The sequence below is a fragment of the Gracilinanus agilis genome, chromosome 1 (assembly GCF_016433145.1).
Source record: "Gracilinanus agilis isolate LMUSP501 chromosome 1, AgileGrace, whole genome shotgun sequence".
Classification (NCBI taxonomy): Eukaryota; Metazoa; Chordata; class Mammalia; order Didelphimorphia; family Didelphidae; genus Gracilinanus; species Gracilinanus agilis.
The window spans coordinates 193397907-193418067 of record NC_058130.1 but is presented as its reverse complement, the minus strand read 5'-3'; the positions used below and the strand labels follow the sequence as shown (position 1 = coordinate 193418067).

Here is a 20161-nt window from a genome sequence, read left to right as displayed (position 1 = left end):
CTCTCTACCTTCCTCGCTTCCTCTCCCTCTTCCCTTTTTCCTTCTCCTTTCTACTTCCCTTCCCATGTCCATAAGAGATATCTGTTTTGTAGCTCTTAGCAGAGAAACAATTGACTGTCAGGATACAAAGGGATATACTTTTCAGACACAACCAATATTTGTTTACTTTTATTTGGCTACAGTTATTTGTTAAAAGAAAATGCTGTTATTTTGTAGAATTAGATTGGTAAGGGAGTAGATCATGATAGGACACAAAAAATGGAAGAAAAAAATATCAGTGAACATTTCTAAATGCCTTGAAGAGAACAGAGGGAAATTGAGAAGGAAACAGATAAATAGGACAGTGTTGGTATCATCATGTTTAAATATATACATTGATGTCATGGTTTCAATACAGTCTTCTTTATTGCTCTTTTATATGGAAATATTCATTTTTACTGAACTTAGACAAGTTCATAATTTAGGAATTGTAAATATTATTAATTTCAAAGAAAATGCTATTGGTAAGTCAAGTTGCCTCTCTTAAAATCTATTCTGCTTAAAATCCTTATGATACTACTGTAGTTAGAAAAAATCAGAAGATTTCCACCCCATATTTGAAGATTGGGTTAGAAAAATTGTCATTTTCCTTCATTAATATCCATTAACTATCAATATGCTTCAGCACTAAGAACTTTTAGAAAATATTTATCATAAGAAATTAAAAATTAGATGACCAGATGTTCCATAACGTTGTTTTATGTTTACTTTAGAAATGTGATAAAATCAACTGTACCGCCTCCTTTCTTTTCCTCTTCAAGAAGAATCTGTGAGTTTCCTTCCATGAAACTTCCCCTATAATAAGCATGTCAGGGTCAACATGTTCACTTCCTTCAGTTTAATGTGTACTCCTTGGTTTATGCATAAGAATCTCATCTTTAGAGCACCAACAACTCTTCAAATTTATGGGCAACTTAAATAACAAGTGATGTTTATTTCCTTGCATCTCTTTTTTACTTGCTCTGAAACAATCACTGAAAAAGTAGAAGGGTCGTACACAAGACAAGCTTATTTTATATTTTCTTGGTTTCATGGGTTGCCAGTCAACTAGTGATGACTGTACTAAACATGCTTAGTACCTCAGGAAACAGATAAATTCTGCTACCATATGCATACATTTACAGAAAGGAATAATATATCTATATTTCCAAAGAAGCCTATGCTAAAGTAAAATTAAAAACACTCTGTTCTCCCGTGAAAAGACTGCATAGGACAATAGCCAGAGGTGTACTTATGTATTTTAATTTTTTATTATTTTTTGAAATCATAAGAGGAGACCATTCCCTCAATCCTCCCATTACTCTCCTCCCTATTACGCATTCTAATTCTAGCTTTATTCTGAAATGTCATTAGGAACCTGGAATTGAGTGATCACCCAAATCAAATATGACAAAGAAAGTGATATTTGGTTGTTTTAAATTGGATTAGACCTTCTAGGCAACTTAGACCAGCTCATTCATTTTATGGATAGACAAACTGAGCCTATAAAGGTTAAATGATTGAGTCATAATCACTACAGAATCCTATACCTGGAAGTAACTAAGAGGCTAAGTTTTTCATTCTTTATATTATACTACCTATTCAATTAACAAGTGAAAACCAAAACAAGAGGATAAGGACTTGCTATGACATAGTCTCCCTGAAGCATTACAGACTGTTTGAAAGCTTGATGTTACTGTTTTTCTCTTCAGATTCTTAAGGTTCCATGAGCATAGCTCACTGGAAGTAATAATATTCTTATTTAAAGTTTTATGAGGGGGGGCAGCTGGGTAGCTCAGTGGAATGAGAGTCAGGCCTAGAGACAGGAGGTCCTAGGTTCAAACCCGGCCTCAGCCACTTCCCAGCTGTGTGACCCTGGGCAAGTCACTTGACCCCCATTGCCCACCCTTACCAATCTTCCACCTATGAGACAATACACCGAAGTACAAGGGTTTAAAAAAAAAGTTTTATGAGGTCACCTTACTTAGACTAAATGGAAAAAATTGAAAAAAATCTTATTTTGTTTCTACCTCATTTTTAGTATTTGGTTAGAATTGTGATTTTCCTTCACTAATATACATTAACTGTCAAAAATGCTCCAAAACTGTGCTCAGTTTCCCTAGGAATTGTATATCTTCCAACAGAATTTAGGGTGATACTCTGGGTAGTTAATTAATGTTAGAGAAATTGAACTGCACTGGAACGAAACAGCACATCTTTACAATTGGCTTGGGCAATATTACAGTCCCTAGAGTTAGAAGATATCACACAGCTTAAAACTAAAAACAATAGCAAAAAATAATTATGCTTGTTGCACTAGGAAACCTTTTGGTAACCACATTATAGATCAGTGTATGAAATGAGCAACTTGCCCAATTATTTCTATAAAATATTTCAGAGTCCTAGCAAGTTCTTATTTAAATAACTTTTTTAATGTTGTGATTAATCATATGTTAAAATTTGATGGTAGATAGGCTTCAGTACCACCTGTGGCTTCTTACTATTAACATGTGAAGGTAAATACATATTCTATTTACATCTTCTAAGAAGTGTTTGAAAGGCAGCTGGCTCAGTGGGTAGACCATCTGGCCTAGATATCAGAGATCCTGGGTTCATAGATAACCTCAGACACTTCCTAGCTGTGTGACCCTGGGCAAGTCACTTAATTCCAGTTGCCTCTTACTGCTCCTCTACTTTGGAAATGGTACTTAATTCTAAGACATAGGAGTGTTTCAACTCTACCTTTGGCTTCGAGTTCCTACAGTTTTGGTTTATATAAATTCTAGTTTGTTTTATGTTGTTTGCTATGTTTACAGAGTTGTAATGTGAAGTCATTGATCAATGAGAAGGATTTAATTTACCTAAACAAGCAAAAGCCTGTTATTTTGTTTTGTTTTATTTTATTTGGACAACTAATTGATATAATAGAATTCTAGACTAGGAATCAGGACAATCTGAATTCAGATCTTGTCTCAGACACTTAACTAAGTGACCTAGAATAAATTTCTTTACCTTCTGGTTTTTTTTCCTCAAAATGGGAATAATAGCACCTACCTCATAGGTCGGGTGTGAGGATAAAAAGGAAAGATCTTTGAAAACCTTAAAGCATAGACACACATTCATACATGCTACTATTTTGCTTTTCATTTTTGTGAAAAAAGAAAATGAGATATTGATTCAAAAGGTATTGTTTCTATTTACAGTCTGTGCCCAGTTTATAGTTGGCATTAGTATGGGATATTTCTGGTAAAATCATATTATTAGAAAATACTTAACTTGAGAAGTAATAGGTAGATTTCTCAGTGAATGTGTTTCCCTAAGGAATCAGAAATGAAAAGGAAGCAAATTGCCATAAATACTTGAGATTTTTTTAAGTTTGGCACTACAGTAACAAGTGAAATAAATCTAAAAGAAAAATTTTCCTAGCATCCCATCTCCTAACCTTTCTCCATAAGTGCCCTCAAGCACCATTCAAAGAAGTCAGTCTGATTCTGTTCCCTTGTGAATAGTCTTATATGGCAGGTGATGATGGATCTATCCAAGTTTTAAGGAATTCAAAAGGGAAAAAAAGGAACACAGGGTTGAGAAGTTATATAGCTATGAAGGGGGGAAGAGAAGTAGGTCAGTTATCATTGGTTCCATCCTAAATTTTTCTGCCATAAGCACCAATGTTTTATTTAAAGTGCAATCATAATAATGCCTCACATTCCCCTTTATTGCTTCAAAATCTTTAGGCTTAAAGTGTGATTAAAGAAATGTAAATATAATTTATTAATCACAGTCTCTCCTGTTAGCAGTATGTCTTTATAAACTGTGCATCTGGATAATCTCTGGTCAAGGTTTGTTATGTAAGGCCAGTAAATGGAGAGATTTTAAGCTACATTCTTAACCTCCTATTAGCTGCAAGCAGATGGTGTGGATAATGTCTGGAGGGGAAATTTAGGGGGTCTTGATATAGCAAGATGCCCCACCTTTAATCACTCAAATAATTAGTGGCCAGGATAAGATGCAAGCAGATATGGCTTTATTGAAGATCATGTAAAGGAGGGGTACTTTGTGCTTAAGTCAAAGGCAAAAAGATAAATGTGAACTCCTCAATTTATAGGAAACTAATACAATGCCCTCTACCTGTGCAAAAGAGCACCAATTAAAGGTTTATTTGAAAGACTGGGAGGGGGAAAGGTAAAGGGAGAGCAAAGCTATATCTAATTAAGCTAATCTAAACTTAACCTCTATGGGGATATTGATTTCCATTGCTAACTAAAAATACGTTGAGAATAATACGATAATTTTCACTTCATACAATAGTATGGAACATTTCTCATTCACATGAAGAGCCCATCATACTGTTATGTGTCAGTTGGTTCAATGTCCTCTAAAATCATAGAATCTTAGAGTTAAATGGAACTTGAAAGTTCATCCTGTGGCAGCTCCATGGCTCAGTGGATAGAAAGCCAGCCTTGTAGATTGGTAGTCCTGGATTCAAATCTGATCTCAGACAATTCCTAGCTGTGTGATCCTGGGCAAGTCACTTAATTTCAATTGCTCAGCCCTTGCCATTTTTCTGCCTTGTAACCAATACCTAATATAGATTCTAAGACAGAAAAAAAATTAAGAATTTTTTTAAAAGTTCATCTGGTCAACCTCCTGCCCAATTCAGTAATACTCATCTTTATCATTTCTGAGAGTCATCAAGCCTGTTTGGATATTTCTAGTCATGAAAAGCTCAATATCTGACATATTTTCTTCTTTTTCTACATAGGATTTCAGAGTCTAGGCATCTTAAATTTCAGATAAAACACGTTTTGTCTTTTCTTCTTCAAGTTAAACAACCTCAATTTCTCCCATCATTTCTTTCATAAAACGTATTTCAGATACTTCCCAGTTGTGATCATTTGCCTTTAAATGAAGCTGAATCCTTCAATATCACCCTTAAAAATAGGTGTCCAAAAATAAACAGTATCTCACATGTATCATGAATAGAGTTGGAGGTTTAAGTTATTAAATAGCTACTTTTTCATCTTTTTCATTAAGATGCTAGAATATTATTTTATTCATTTAATTTTTAAATATTTCATTGTTCCTCAATTACTTGTAAAAACAATTTTAACATTCATTTTTAAAAATTTTGAGTTTCAAATTCTCTCTCTCTTGTGCACCTTTCCTCCCTTCTTCCTGCCCACCCTTACCTCTGAGATGGAAAACAATATGATATAGATTTTATATGTGTAATCATGTAAAACACTTTTCTATATTACTCATTTTATGGAAGAAATCGCAAAAGAAAATAGAAGTAGGATGAAAAATATAGTATGTTTCAGTCAGTATTTAGACTGTATCACTTCTTTCTCAGAAGGAAGATAACATTTTTCATCATGAGTCTTGGATTATCTTAGATCATTGGTTTGTTGAGAATAACTAAAATATTCTAAGTCTTTAATCAAACAATATTTGTCTGGGGCAGCTGGGTAGCTCAGTGGCTTGAGAGTCAGGCCTAAAGATGGGAGGTTCTAGGTTCAAATACGGCCTCAGACACTTCCCAGCTGTGTGACACTGGGCAAGTCACTTGACCCCCATTGCCCACTCTTACCACTCTTCCACCGATGGACCAATGCACAGAAGTTAAGGGTTTAAAAAAAAAAAAAGAAGAAATATCCGTCACTATGAACAATGTTCTCTTGGTTCTTTTCATTTCACTTTGCATCAGTTCATATAAATCTTTCCAGATTTTCCAAAATGATCTTGTCACTTCTTATAGCAAAATAGCATTGCATCACAATCATATAGCACAACTTGTTTGGCCATTCCCCAATTGATGGACAAGCTCTCAGTTTCTCATTCTTTACTACCATAAAAAGAGCTACAATAAATATTTTTGTATAAATAGTTCCTTTCCCCTTTTCTTGATGTCTTTATAGACTTAGTAATGACATTAATGGATCAAAGAGTATGTTGCAGTTTCAGAGTCCTTTGAGCATAATTCCAAATTGCTCTCTAGAATGGTTGGATCAAATTGCAAGTCCTTCAGTAGTATTTTATAGTGTCCCAATTTTCCTGCATCCCATCCAACATTTATCACTTTCCTTTTCTGTTATATTATCCAATCTAATAGGTTTGGGGTAATACTTTAGAGTTATTTTTATTTGCATGAAATAGTTCATTTGATATCAGCACAAAATATCTGAGACCATCAGTGATATGGAAGATAGTTTAGACCTGAGCCTAAGGAAGTTGAAACTCATAAAAAATAAGTGACATAATTACATAACAAAAATATTAGAGCTAGGAATTTGTCTCCTTTCTTTCTTTGTAGCTCAACAGCTTTACACATTGCAAAACAGCAGGACAACAATAAAAAGAGAGAAGGGGAATAATATGTAGTATAGTTTCTGGCTAGATCAGCTATGGGATATTTTTTTTTATTTCTAACTTTTTTAAAAGGTAACCTTGTACAACTAGTTAACAGAGATTATGTTTGTCAGTCATCAACAAGCATTTATTAAGAGTTTACTCAGTATGAGACATTGTGCTGTGTTTGGAATACAAAGGAAGGGCAAAACATGGTATTTTTTCAGCATTCTCTGTGTTCTCCAGATATAGCAGTTATGTAAGAATGTATGCCCAACTGGCAAATCTGGCCAGCCTTTCTTTAATTGAGCACATGTGTCTAGCTCAACCCTGGAGAAAATCTTACAATAGAGAAAATCAATTGAACTACTAAAGGATTCTCAAAAGTTTATTAACTCAAATGGTTCATTTTAAATTCCAAAGATTAGTTTCTTTCAGATGTCTCTTCTTTCTCTCTTTTTGTGCTGCTACCCCCATCTTCTGTCTTGTTCAGGCTCTTCTTAGGTTAAGTCACATGTACCATTTTGATAATCTCCCAAAGTTCTTCCTCCTCTTCAAATGATATTAGATTGCTACATCCAGTTCTGGGTACTATAATTTAAATTTTTACATGTCTATACAATTTTTAATAATAGTTTTCTGACAATTTGCGATCTATATTCTCTCTCCCTCCTATTTCTTCCCTCTTCCCAAGACAGCAGATATTATGACATAGGTTGTACGTGTGTTATTGTATAATACATATTTCCATGTTCATCATGTTATGAGAGAAAACATATATCACTTACACTAAAGAAAAATTCATGGAGGAAATAAAATGAAGAATTATATGCCCAAATCTTCATTCAGGCTCCATCAGTTCTTAGTAAGGCAAGCCTTATTCATCATGTGTCCTTTTTTTAGCTGTTCAGGATAGGTACCCTCATTTTAAGAACAATGTAGCTAATTACTCTGAACTGCTATGGAATTTACCCTTTTTATAGTCTTTTATAGTATAGTTTATAGTCAGACAATTTGGATTTGTGTGTATATATATATATATACATATATATATATACACAGACACACATATATGTATACATATACATACACACACAGAGTAGAAAATAGTTTAATGCATTTATTTCACCACTAATATAGGAGTAGCAGAGGAAGAAGAGAGATAATTTAGTTTCTAATCCATAGAATGTAAGATCCTTGAAGTTAGGGCATGTTCTTTTATTTACCTTCGTATCCTTTGTACATAGTAGGTATTTAATAAATGTTGAATTGAATCAAAGGGTTTTTTTAAGTGTTTGTACTGATAAAATCTTGATTCTTTGTCAGATAGAACTTTTATCAGAAAATCATTTAGAATGTTCCACTCTAAGATTTTCAGGTCTCCTGATTACTGAAGATAGGAAATAATAAATAATAGCATTAAAATGAATGCAATCAAATTTGCATCTTAGACATTAGGCATTAGCAGTTTAGCATTTCACATTTTCAAATTGGTTTCTAACAATGGCCTCTGCCAGTAATGTGCAATATCAGACTGTCATTTATTACTCTTCATAAAATGATTTCAGTTTCACATAATCACTCAAATGCTCCAGGCAATGAAATTTCCAGGACTCATTTTAGGTTTGGGATAGCTAAATTCATTTGGAATTCAACTGCATACCTCATGGAGAAAAGATTTCATACCCACAAAAATTACCTTTGTTGTTAGTTTATTTACATAATGCGCCAGATACACAGAATTACCTAAACCAAGTCCCCATGTTTTATAATAGGTCAGAATCTTCCATTTTTCATTTCTGATAACTGGTTTTTAAAAGTTCTATCCTAAAATATTACCACTTACCCAATGACTATTTTTCATTCTCTTCTTCTGTCACAAACTTGAGGAAATAGCAAATAGAGCATCTTTGGGTACTCACATCTGAAAGCTTCCCTTCAAGGCATTTTCAAGTATACCTTTCATTAGGTAACATGTTATTGACCCATTGTTTCTTCCTTCCTGGGATATATCATTTAGATTTAAATGATCACAACAGGGTTAAACTGTTCCTATAGGCTTGATATGTCACATTTTGTGCTACTTCATGATTGGTCATTGCAACAATTCAATAGAAAAGAGATTCATTAGAATGATACAGTTAGAAAGAGACCTTGGAGAATAAGTAGCATCTTTGAGCCAGAAATAGTCCTAGGAAGTCACCTTCCTCCTCACCTAATAATCCTCTTCATAACATTCCTGGCAAGTGATATTTTTTACCTGCCTCTGACAGAATACTTCTTGTAACAGGAGACTCAGTACTTCACAAGATAGCCTTTCCCCTTATTTATATTTTTCCAGTTTTCCATCTCAAGTTAGCACATACTTCTTAAAAATTTAAATTAAATTAATTAAGAATATTTTTCCATGTCTACATGATTCGACATGTTCTTTCCCTCCCTCCCTTCCTCCCAACCCCCTCCCATAGCCAACAAGAAATTCTCATGTAAATGTATCATTGATCAAAACCTATTTCCATATTATTAATATATGTAGTAGAGTGATCATTTAGAGTCTACATCCCCAATCATATCCCCATCAAACCAGTGATCAAGCAGTTGTTTTTCTTCTATGTTTCTACTCCCACATTTCTTTCTCTGAGAATTCTGTGCTTTCTTTAATTTAGCCTGTAGTTGCAGTATTATTGACACATTGTCATGATTGTTCACAAAAACTCATGTTTTACCTCTTAAGTTTACCTTTTTTAAGCCTTTACCTTCTCTCTTAGTACAAATTCTAAAACTGAAGAATAGCAAAGGATAAGCAGTAGGGATAAAATGACTTGCCCAAGGTCACATATCTAGGACATGTCTATGGTTGGATTTGATGCCAAATTCTCCTGAATCCAGGACTGGCACTCTATCCACTATATTACCCAGCTACCCCTCTGAGTTGTCTTCTAAGTTAGATCTAATGTCCACATTTTACAGATACAGAAACTGAGGCCCAGGATATCTATGAAACTATCCAAATCCACAAAGATAACCAATAGCAAGATAAGTTTTAGAAAGAATTCGTTAAAGTGATTCTACCAAATAATGCTGCTTCCATACAAAGAAATTAATGATGCTTTATCATTTTCTTAACTTCCCTGTATATAAACATTAATCAATCAGTTAGTCAAAAAATATTTGTTAAGTGCAAACTATGTACCAGGGACTGTAATAAGTACCAGGGATACCAAGAGAGTCAAAATATAGTTTCCTCCCTTAAGGAATTTTAATGAAGTGGTAGAAACAAGAAACAAATTAAGTATACAGGGTAAATAGGAACTAATTAACAGAGGGAAGACACTAGAATTAAGTGTATTTTGGAAAGGTTCCTATGGAAGATGGGAATTTATTTGGGACTTTAAAGAACCTGGAGTATGTTGATAATGTCTTGACTGCAACTTCATTTTTCTTATTGCCCACAATTTTCAAACTACTCCCCCTCCATGATTTGGACTAATCTCTCATTGAATGAGTTTTGTTTTAAAAAAAATTTTTTTGGCAACAATATTACAATTGAAAATTCTTGGATAATAATTAATGTATAAAACAATAACAAATTGTAAAGAATGAAATTTTATGGTTAGATTAAATATATGAGAATTTTAAGATAATACTGTGGTCTCCAATTTTAAAATTAATACAGCTCAAGTCAAAATGACTTTTAGCAGCTTTTATTTACCAAAAAAAAAAGTGGAGAGAGTGGAAGCAGAGAAACGAAAAAGAGAATAGAGGAGATGTCTATCCTATCACACTAAATATTTGCTCTGGTGCCTGTTCAACTCTAATTGGGCTCATTAACACCAACCAGAGGGCCTAGTGGTAAATTAAACAAGGGTTCCACCCACAGTGGCCTCCTCCAAGAAGGGGAGGCCTCTCTGGAACTAATCTCTCCAGAAGCCAGGAAAAGAGGATCAGCTTCTCAATCACCCTGACTCCAAAGAAGAAGATCCAGGAGTAGTCTTACAAAAAGCAGTCTTAGATCCAGAGTCTCAGGTCCAAGTCATAGCTTCATGCCACAGTCCCAGTCCAAGATCCTCCAACCCAAAAATTTAGGACAAAGATCTCTTGCACAGGAAGTACATCACCTTTTATAGTCCTTTTTTTACATCATTTCCTTTCCCTTCCTCCACTTTACAGGGACCAATTGAAGTCTTTAAATTTGCTTAGCACTGTGCAGGGGGGTGGCCAGTCATTTCTGAATTGTCACCCACGTTAGCAAATGGCTTGCAAACCTCTCCTACTTAGTGTTAAGTAGGGGTGTCTACACTTTTGGTTGATTAAATTTAAAAGTAGGCAAGGGGAGAGTCAATCCCATCTTCACAAAATTCATGTGCTTTGTGAAGAAAATTACTATCATTATGTTTTTCTTTTTGATTTTAAATTTTAAGTTTCATTTATTTGTCTCCTTGTGACTTTTCAATTTGAGATGGCTCTTCATATAATTAAATAGAAAATGTCTAAACAAGACCTATTATAAGTCAAATAAATGTGCCTTAAAATGACATGTGATGTCCTATTTTTTTAAGATTAGGTTTGGTATTAGGTGATATTGAATAATCATTATATGGAATGCAAGTTAATTGAATTGAGACCCTATGAATTTAATCAGCCATGTGTTAATATTAGAAGTAAAGAGATTGTTTTTCTGTTCTCTTTCCTTTATGCATATAGATATATATGGATTTTTAAAAAAATCATTCATTGCTCATCCTATAATTGAACAGAACATAAGTTAACTCTGTTTAAAGGGGAAAGAAAGATTGGTAGGTAGGTAGCAGATGTGGCTCTTACAGTTTTGTTAATCATTTTAAATTGTAAACTGTAACCTCAGTTAAATGGAACAGCTGCAGAGCTAATAAGGGTGCCAGAGTATGATCCAGAAAGATAGATGTCTGCATACTGTCATTGACTATTTATATTAGATTATGACTCTTTCACAAAAATTGGAAATGCAGGGCAAAAGTCATTTGAAAAAGATAGAACACACAAAATAAATGGCTGAGTGGTTTTATTTCTAAATGTCCTATTTTACACATATATAACTATTTTCAATACCATTTGTGTATAGTTTTTCCATTCATATATATATTATTCAATACATATAATATTATGTATTATATGTTATGCATGCTATGTATATATCAATATATAGATAGATACTTATACAAATAATAGTTAGACAACATAGTGTGAGTTTGGAGTCAGGAAGACCTGAGGTCAAATCATTCCTTTTATATGTACTAGCTATGTGATTCTAGACAAGACTTTTCATTTCTATGTAATGATATGTTTTGTTTGAACTAAACATGGGTAGTAATGGTGATTTCAGAGGAGAAAACAGCAAAAATAAAATTGATTAAAATATATAGACAAGAAATGGCAAACCACTCCAGTGTCTTTGCCAAGAAATCTCCAGATGGAGTCATGAAATTGGACATGACAGAAAAATGGCTGAACAACAAATATATGATGTATGCCATTTTTATATATGCATATATATGTGCATACATATATACAGCATTATATATAACTGGTGTACCATTTGGCCTAAAAAGTGGATTATAGTCAGGCTCTGCCAACAGTACAATAGAATTCATTAAACCAAAGATCTCAGTTACACTCAAGCAAAAGATCTTTGGCACTACCTGTTCTTTGGTTTACACAATTTTTTCCTATCCCTTAAATTCTGTTATGCATTTTATATTTGAATTAAAGTACTTTCACAAAAATTATTGTTGTTTAGACACTTAAGTAGTTTCTGACTCTTTTTGACTCCATTTGGGGTTTTCTTGGCAAAGACACTATAATAGTTTGCCATTTCCTTCTCCAGATCATTTTACAGGTGAGAAAACTGAGTCAAAAGTGACCTCCCTAGGGACACACAGCTAGTATCTGAGGTCAGATTTGAACTTAAAACTTCCTGATTCCAGACTGAGTACTTTATCTACTGTGCCACCTAGATGCTCCATTTATTTTCCTTTTTCTCTACAATGTACTTTTTTTTCATCTTTTAAAAAAGTTATGTCACTATCAGTAAATCTGAGCCAAGTGTATGTGTGACCGGAAAGTCCACTTGAGAATTGGCAGTCCTTGCCATACTGGGCACAGAAAATTCAATCCTCTGTACACAGCGGGCATTCAGTAAATCTGGTTGACTTGCTGACAAATGTTGTTGACTACTAATCAAGCTGGAGAGAGCAGAAGGATGCATTTTGCATAGCTAAGTGAAGCATTCCATAGGGAAGATGCATATTCATCATTACTGAGAAACTAGTCTCAATTCTAGCTCTGTAAATTGTAATCCTCATATATATTATAACTAAATGTCCTTTTTTTGTTTATTTATTTGTTTAGACTGGATCTCTATGTCACCCAGGGTAGATATGCATGGAACTGACACCCCTACTGACTGGTTTTCCTGAGCTTTCTCCTTTTCCATTTAGAACCTAGGCCAATTCATCCCTACTTAAGTGACTTGGTCCCCCCTTCTTATTCCCAAGGGCTCACTCCATTAATGATGAATTTACTCCATATCCTCCTGACATAACTCATAACAACTCAGAACCCCATATATCAAGAGATCCATCAGCCTCAGAATCCCAGATCAGATGTCAGATATACACAGCAACATATTAACTTTTTAAAGAAGGTAAAAACCATTTTAATAGTAGGAAATATTTTTGCTTAGTTTGACTACTTCCTGATTCTGTAGAATTAAAAGAAATACTGTAATCCAATTCATTTCAATTCTCTAGCATAAATAAAGCACTTTAAGGTTTTCAAAGCTCTTTACACATATTATCTCACTAATTTACATACAAACAGGATTTTCTGCTGTTCTAGCACAGGTTTAAATTCTAAGCCTATAGACTTGATTTTTACAAAGGACACCGTTCTACCCTCAACACCAACTATTCACCTTAATAGGAGAGAGAAAGAAGATTATGGTGATCTCCAACTACTTAAGGTATTACTTGAACAAAAAGTAGTACCTTGGACAGTAAGTCCTGATCTTTCAGAATGAAACTATTTAATTAGAGCATAAAATATAGTTAAGAAAATAAAATGAATTTACAGAATAAAGCCATTAGAATACACTTTGTTTTAGGAGGATATTAATTTTTTTCTTTGGACAACCATACTGTGATAAACCTATTATGATATAAAGTTCAAAGGAAGCAGGAAAAAAGTAAAACATGAAGCCTAGACTAGATGAACTAACTGGAGTTATAGTGTCAGCAACATCTAAGAAAGGAAAAAATAAAGATCATCACATCATAGCAAATCCTAACCCCAAATCTATAAATTTTGCCTAAATATTAAATTTGTGATAAAAATAATTTGGCTCCTTAAAATTATTTTGAAAATGATTTGTACATACTGAGACCAGAATTTTGAAAAGTCTGTCTTGAGTTTGACAGCACAAATCTCATTAGCAGAACAACTATCCCCTATGCTAAGGGATGGTTTTATTCGTCTCCTGTGCTCCCCTTCTCCTTTTGGGGAGTTCTTTGAGGAATTCAATGGAACCACAGACCAATAATTCCTTATCACCCAGGATCACCCAACAGAATCCTGCCCTTGTTCATTCCCGCACTTTCATTCTCTTTTTTACACATTGTTTTCCCCATTAGAATGCAAGATTCTTGAGGACAGGGAAGAAATGAAATCAGAACACCTTTTCACTGTAAATCTAATCATGTTTACCTAATAAATTAAAAGAATAGATATGTAAAGGAAAATGACTGAAACTCTTCCCTATGAAACTGGAAAAGTAGCAGAGGGGGATTAGATCCATAATTATTAGACTAGATACTTCACAGTGGCCCCTAAATTAAATAGCAGAATACTTTAGCAACTTAATGTCAATTTTAAGCTTTTTCTTGTCTTTTTTAAAAGAGGGCATATCTACTACCAGAAGATGAGATTATTCATGATTCCCCCTAAATAAGGCCACTTATATGTTGATATGTTTCCTGTTAAACATTCACAACCTGCATCATTCAAAAAAAATCTATACAATAATTATTATGTTTGCTGAGGAGCAAAAACAAGTGTACCAGGAAGACCCAAGGGCATAAAGAACAGTTTATTATTGATTGTTAATCAGCAACCTGAAAGCAGAATAACATTTACAATGCCTTTCTTGGGTATCACCATCTTTAACTCAATGAACACATGTTATTTTTTGATATTTTAAATTGTCTTCTTCTTATTCATTTAACAAATATCAACAGTTACAAGCATTTCATGGCACAATGAAGAAAAGCAAAGAGTAATGAACAAGAAATTATTAATGTCTGTTTCATATATTTTTTCAATGATAATCATTAGCACTAAAATCACACTTTAAGGTTTGCAAGTCACTTTACCATGTTATCTTCTTTTGTCTTCACAACAACTTTGGGAAATAAGTGCTTTAATTATCCCTACTTTACAGATAAATAAGTTGAGGCAAATAGAGAATAAGTGACTTTCCCACACAACTAGTAAATTTCTGAGGCTATATTGATTCCAAGTCCAATTTTCTATCCACTATACAATCAAAAGTTAAATAAATAGATTGATTGATGCTTAATAATCTAATACCAAATTGGTGTTCATGTCATTTTCAGCACCTTTCTTCTTTATCTTTTAATCCCTTGCCTTCTGTCATAGAATTGATGCTAAATATGGATTCCAAAGTAGAGAACTATAAGAGTTAGGGAATTGAAATTAAGTGACTTGCCCTTGGTCACAGAGCAAGGAAGTGTCTGAGGCACATTCAAACCCTTCAACTCCTGTCTTCAGGCCTCTCTATCCACTGAGCCACCTTCCTGTCCCCTGTATACATTTTTAAAAATTTTATTATTTCTTTCCATATCTATCACTAACCGCCAACAGAACCCACTTCCCAAGAAGAATCACAAACTTATAAAACATATGTGTATAGTAAGCAAAACAAATCAATACTTGTTGAGGAATTCATGTGTGGGTATTGACTTTTCTACTGAAAGGTAGAAGGTATGCGTTATCACCAGTCTTTTGAAGTTATTACAACTGGTGGCCACTTTGGATAGATTTCTGAGGCCTTTCAAAGTTGTCTCTTTTTACATTATTGTTATTTTAGAGAAAATTGTTCTCCTGGTTTTACTCTTCAATCTGCTGTATTTCATATAAGTCTCTCCATGTTTCTCTGAATTTATCATGAAAATTGGTGCACTACAGTCTCTGAATGGGAGGCTTTCTTGCACCAGATCCTGCATTCTTTCACATCCTTAACCTGAAATTTAGCTCAAGCATGAGAAGCAGAACTAGACACAGTCTGAAATTTTCTTCTTTCTTCAGAGATTTCCCCAGTTGGTTAAGTCGAACTTGTTACTTTCCTTATATAGTCACTACTATATTTCACTAGGATTAGCCCTCAGACTTTAAAGTAGTAAGACCTAGAACAGTGATTCCCAAAGTGGGCACCACCGCCCCCTGGTGGGTGTTGCAATGATCCAGGGTGGTGGTGATGGCCACAGGTGCATTTCTCTTTCCTATTAATTGCTATTAAAATTTTAAAAAATATGAATTTCCAGGGGCACTAAGTAATATTTTTTCTGGAAAGGGGGCAATAGGCCAAAAAAGTTTAGGAACCACTGACTTAGAACATCTCTTAGGGTGGGCCTTTTGGTTTCCTTCTATATTTATAGTCATCTACCTATACATAACATCAGACTCAGAGGTCTTGGAGAAGTTTCCCCTCCTCCAAGTTGATGAAAGGTTTAGGCTGAACTCTTGGATTGTCCCCAAATTTCATGTCTTGGCCATCTTTTCCTTACCTATCACTGGAAAAGCTTCAAACTCTGAAGTAACCATTGCTTCAGATACTCTCTTCTTTATAAGAAGGAGACGTTCGGTGTTTCATTTGGCACTGTTTATTTGAGTTATTTCTCATAGAAGTCAATTCAGTCTACAACCTTCCATGTTACTGTTTTAACTATCCTTCATCATGACTTGCTCATGTATCAAAAATATCAAAAATAGATTAAAATAACACATAAAACCCAGTGGAATTGCTTGTTCGCTATGGGAGTGGGGTGAAAGGAGGGGAGGGAAAGAAGAACATGAATCATGTAACTATGGAAAAATACTCAAAATTAATTAAATAAATAAACTTTTAAAATAGATTAAAATATAGTGGCAATATAAAATACACAATGTCCACTTGAAAAACTTTGCAAAACTAAATGTTTTGAAATTTGATATAAAACATGACACAATGAGACAGTTCTTGGTCTTTATTGTTCTCATTAGTCTTAAACTTTATATCAGATCTTTCAACCAGAATATGACTTCTAAGTCAAAGAGGAAGTCAGATGATTTAAATATCTTAATAATAATTTTGTGTCAGTGGATGACAAAAAGTTATATGACTCTACTGAACAATATAATAAACAACTTTTTCCTCTTATAGAATTTTTCCTTTGCTGATATTAAAATGTTATTTGAACTTGTGAAGTGTAAAATTTTTAACATATGCCAAAAAAAGATAGATTGACAGTTTCATTTTCAAATCCAGGCATTAAAATGAACTAATTGGTGAAGCAGTTCTTATAAATACTCGGGTCTGAAATAGCATAGATCTAAAGCTGAAAGGAACCCCAAAGCTAACCTTTTTCAACACCATCATTTTAGAAATGATGGAACTGAGTACCAATGAGGCTAAGTGATTTAATTAAGATCACACATGCAGGATTTTACTCCAAAGGCAATGATCATTGTGCTGTACCATACTATCACCATATAAGACGCATTGAACATAATGCTATTAAGGAGATAGTTATGTCTGAATAAATTAAAAGACTTATTGGCATCCTGAAAACAAAATAAGGGAAAAAACACATTAAAAGCAATTAAAACCTATGCAATTCCAGTTTCTGCGTGCACTTTTGGAACTCTAAAATGAACCTTATTAATTTTAAATATGACCTTAATAAAAATATAACCTTAATAAAATCATACAATATTAATGAAATGTAAGGCTAATTGTCCTAAGGCAGCTATGGAAAATTAACACTTCCTCCCCAAAAAAGGAAGAAGAAGATTGACAGACATTCTGTGAATACATATTTAACAAGTCAAAAACTTGTTCCAAACTTTTGGAACAAGTAAAGATGACTTCATCAAGCCATAATACAAGTTTGACAAGTCTTAAATATTGTTTGTTCTGGCAAATGTAATCAAAAGTGATTTATTTTCTGATGGAGTCTATGAAATGACTAAGATTAAAATAGAATCAAAAAGCCCTCCGTGAGTGACATCCTCAAGAATTCAGTCAACAATATGTTGTTAAAAAAATAACCAATAAATGGTTTTAATTCAGATTTGTTTATATAAATGGAGTGGTTTATGATGGCAATTCAGAGCCATGTCATTGACACTAGAAGTTATGGAAGGAGTAGCTTTGAAGATCCTAGATTTAGTGATTAATGAAGATTTTATAAGGAAACATTGGAAACTGGTTTCATGTCACCTCATAAGACAAAAAATTTATTGCCTATCAAATATATAATAAATTTTGACCTGGTGGCTAGATTTATACCTAAGAAGCTCACTATCTTTCATGGACTCAGAAATGGCAAATACCCGTACTACAAATATACAGAGTTCAAAATATTCATGAGTACTCAACTGATCTGCAACAAGACCATTGTTACAGCCAGACTGCTGTCCACAAATGTCCAGATATAGCATTGTTTCATAAAAAAGTAAGAACAACATTTGTAATAGACCTACTCAATCTAACTAGCTACATAAAATGAAACCGTTTCAAAACAGATTGTATCAGGGGAAATTAAAATCAAGTGAGATCAGATCCTGGTCCAAAATGGCTTCTTGCAATTGGCATGGGACTTCCGGTTAAGATGGCGGCAGAGTAAGGAGCAGCTGCTCGATCTCTCCTGACCGAACCACACAGGACCCCTCAAGGGGAAATAAAAACGAGTCCAGAGGAACGAAGGAACCCCACAACAGGGCGCAGCATTGAAGGTACGCAGAATCGGGGCATTTCCACACTTTAAAGGGGTGAAACAGTTCTCACTAAAACACGAGAGGAAGAAGCCCCTCCCCCACCCCCCACACCGCACAAGCCGGTAAACAGGACTGGGGCAACCAGATAATCACTGGCAGCCCCTGAGCCCGTACCTGTGCGCAAGACGAGGGACCCCAGGTGGCTGGGACTTTCCCTGAGCGCCCACGTGGGTGAAGGCACTGCCTAGGGCCGGGACAAAGGCCCCTAAAACTCGGCCTTTCCCAAGCTCTGAAGGCATCCCCTCAGGGGCGAATAAAGATCTCCAGCCCATGGACTTTCACTACCTTCTGTGGGGGTGAAGGCAGGGCCCTAAGAGCATCAGCGCAGGCAAAGGCAGTGCCCTAGGCTTGAATAACGATCTCCAGCCCAGGCTTGGACCTCCAGTGAGGACCCGGTGCAGACCTGAGCATGGCTGTGGAAGCAGCCCCAAAGACTGCTGAAGGAACCTCGGGCAGAGGGGCAGACCGGGAACTACCAGGAGGCCTGACCCTGAGGACAAGGAGACCGAAGGCCCCCTCCCCCCCAAGCTTGCAAGGCCCAGGCAGACCCTGAGTGCAAAGACAAAGCGGAAAAGGGGCGGGGCTAACAATGGCCAGCAATAAGGAAATCCAGAAGAAAAAGACCATCAAGAGAAACTCTGGAACACTGGACAACTTCTACACAGAGAAAATCCAGACAACAGAGGAGGGAAAACAAAAATCCAAACCTCCCCAAAAAAATGAAAGCTGGTCACAAGTTATGGAAGAGTTTAAAAATGAAATGCTGAGGAAGATGGAAGAAATCTGGCAAGAAAATAACAGTTTAAAAGGCAGAATTTCGCAATTGGAAAGTGAGACAAGACAACTGAAGACCAAAAATGACCAGATTGAAAAGGAAAACCAAAACATTAGAGCCGAAAACCAGTCCTTAAAGGCTAGAATCGAACATTTAGAAACCAATGATCTCTCAAGACAACAAGAACAAATAAAACAAAGTCAAAAGACTGATAAAATAGAAGGAAACATGAAATATCTCAAGGAGAGAGTGACAGACCAAGAAAACCGGTCTAGAAGAGATAACTTGAGAATCATTGGTATTCCAGAAAAGGCAGAAATTAATAAAAACATGGACTCCATACTCAAAGAAATTATTCAGCAAAATTGCCCTGAAGTTCTACAACAAGAGGGCAATATAGACATTGAAAGGATCCATAGAACACCCTCTAAACTGGACCCAGAAAAGTCAACACCCAGAAATATAATAGCGAAATTGAAGAGCTTTCGAGTCAAAGAAAAAATCTTACAAGAAGCCAGAAAGAGACAATTCAAATATCAAGGAGCACCAATAAGGATCACACAGGATCTGGCAGCCTCAACACTAAAAGAACGCAAGGCTTGGAATATAATATTCAGAAAGGCAAGAGAGCTGGGCCTTCAGCCACGAATCAACTACCCAGCGAAACTAACCATATACTTTCAGGGGAAAGTATGGGCATTCAACAAAATTGAAGAATTCCAAGTTTTTGCACAAAAGAGACCGGGACTAATTGGAAAGTTTGACACTCAACCACAGATATCAAGAGAAAGATGAAAAGGATCTTGTGTGGTGGTGGCATCTAGCAAGGAGACAAGATCAACAGTGCTGTACCAAGAGAAGAGGAGGAGTTTGGGATCTATCTGGTGGACAAAGTCTTGAGCACACCTTCTCAACTTGGTACCTGAGACC

General features: G+C 35.0%; 1 protein-coding gene across 2 annotated transcripts in view; it reads left to right on the top strand.

Moving 5' to 3' along the window:
• Positions 1 to 20161, top strand: part of TRPM3 (transient receptor potential cation channel subfamily M member 3) — a 1135309-nt gene that overhangs the window by 449860 nt on the left and 665288 nt on the right. The window lies entirely within an intron of this gene.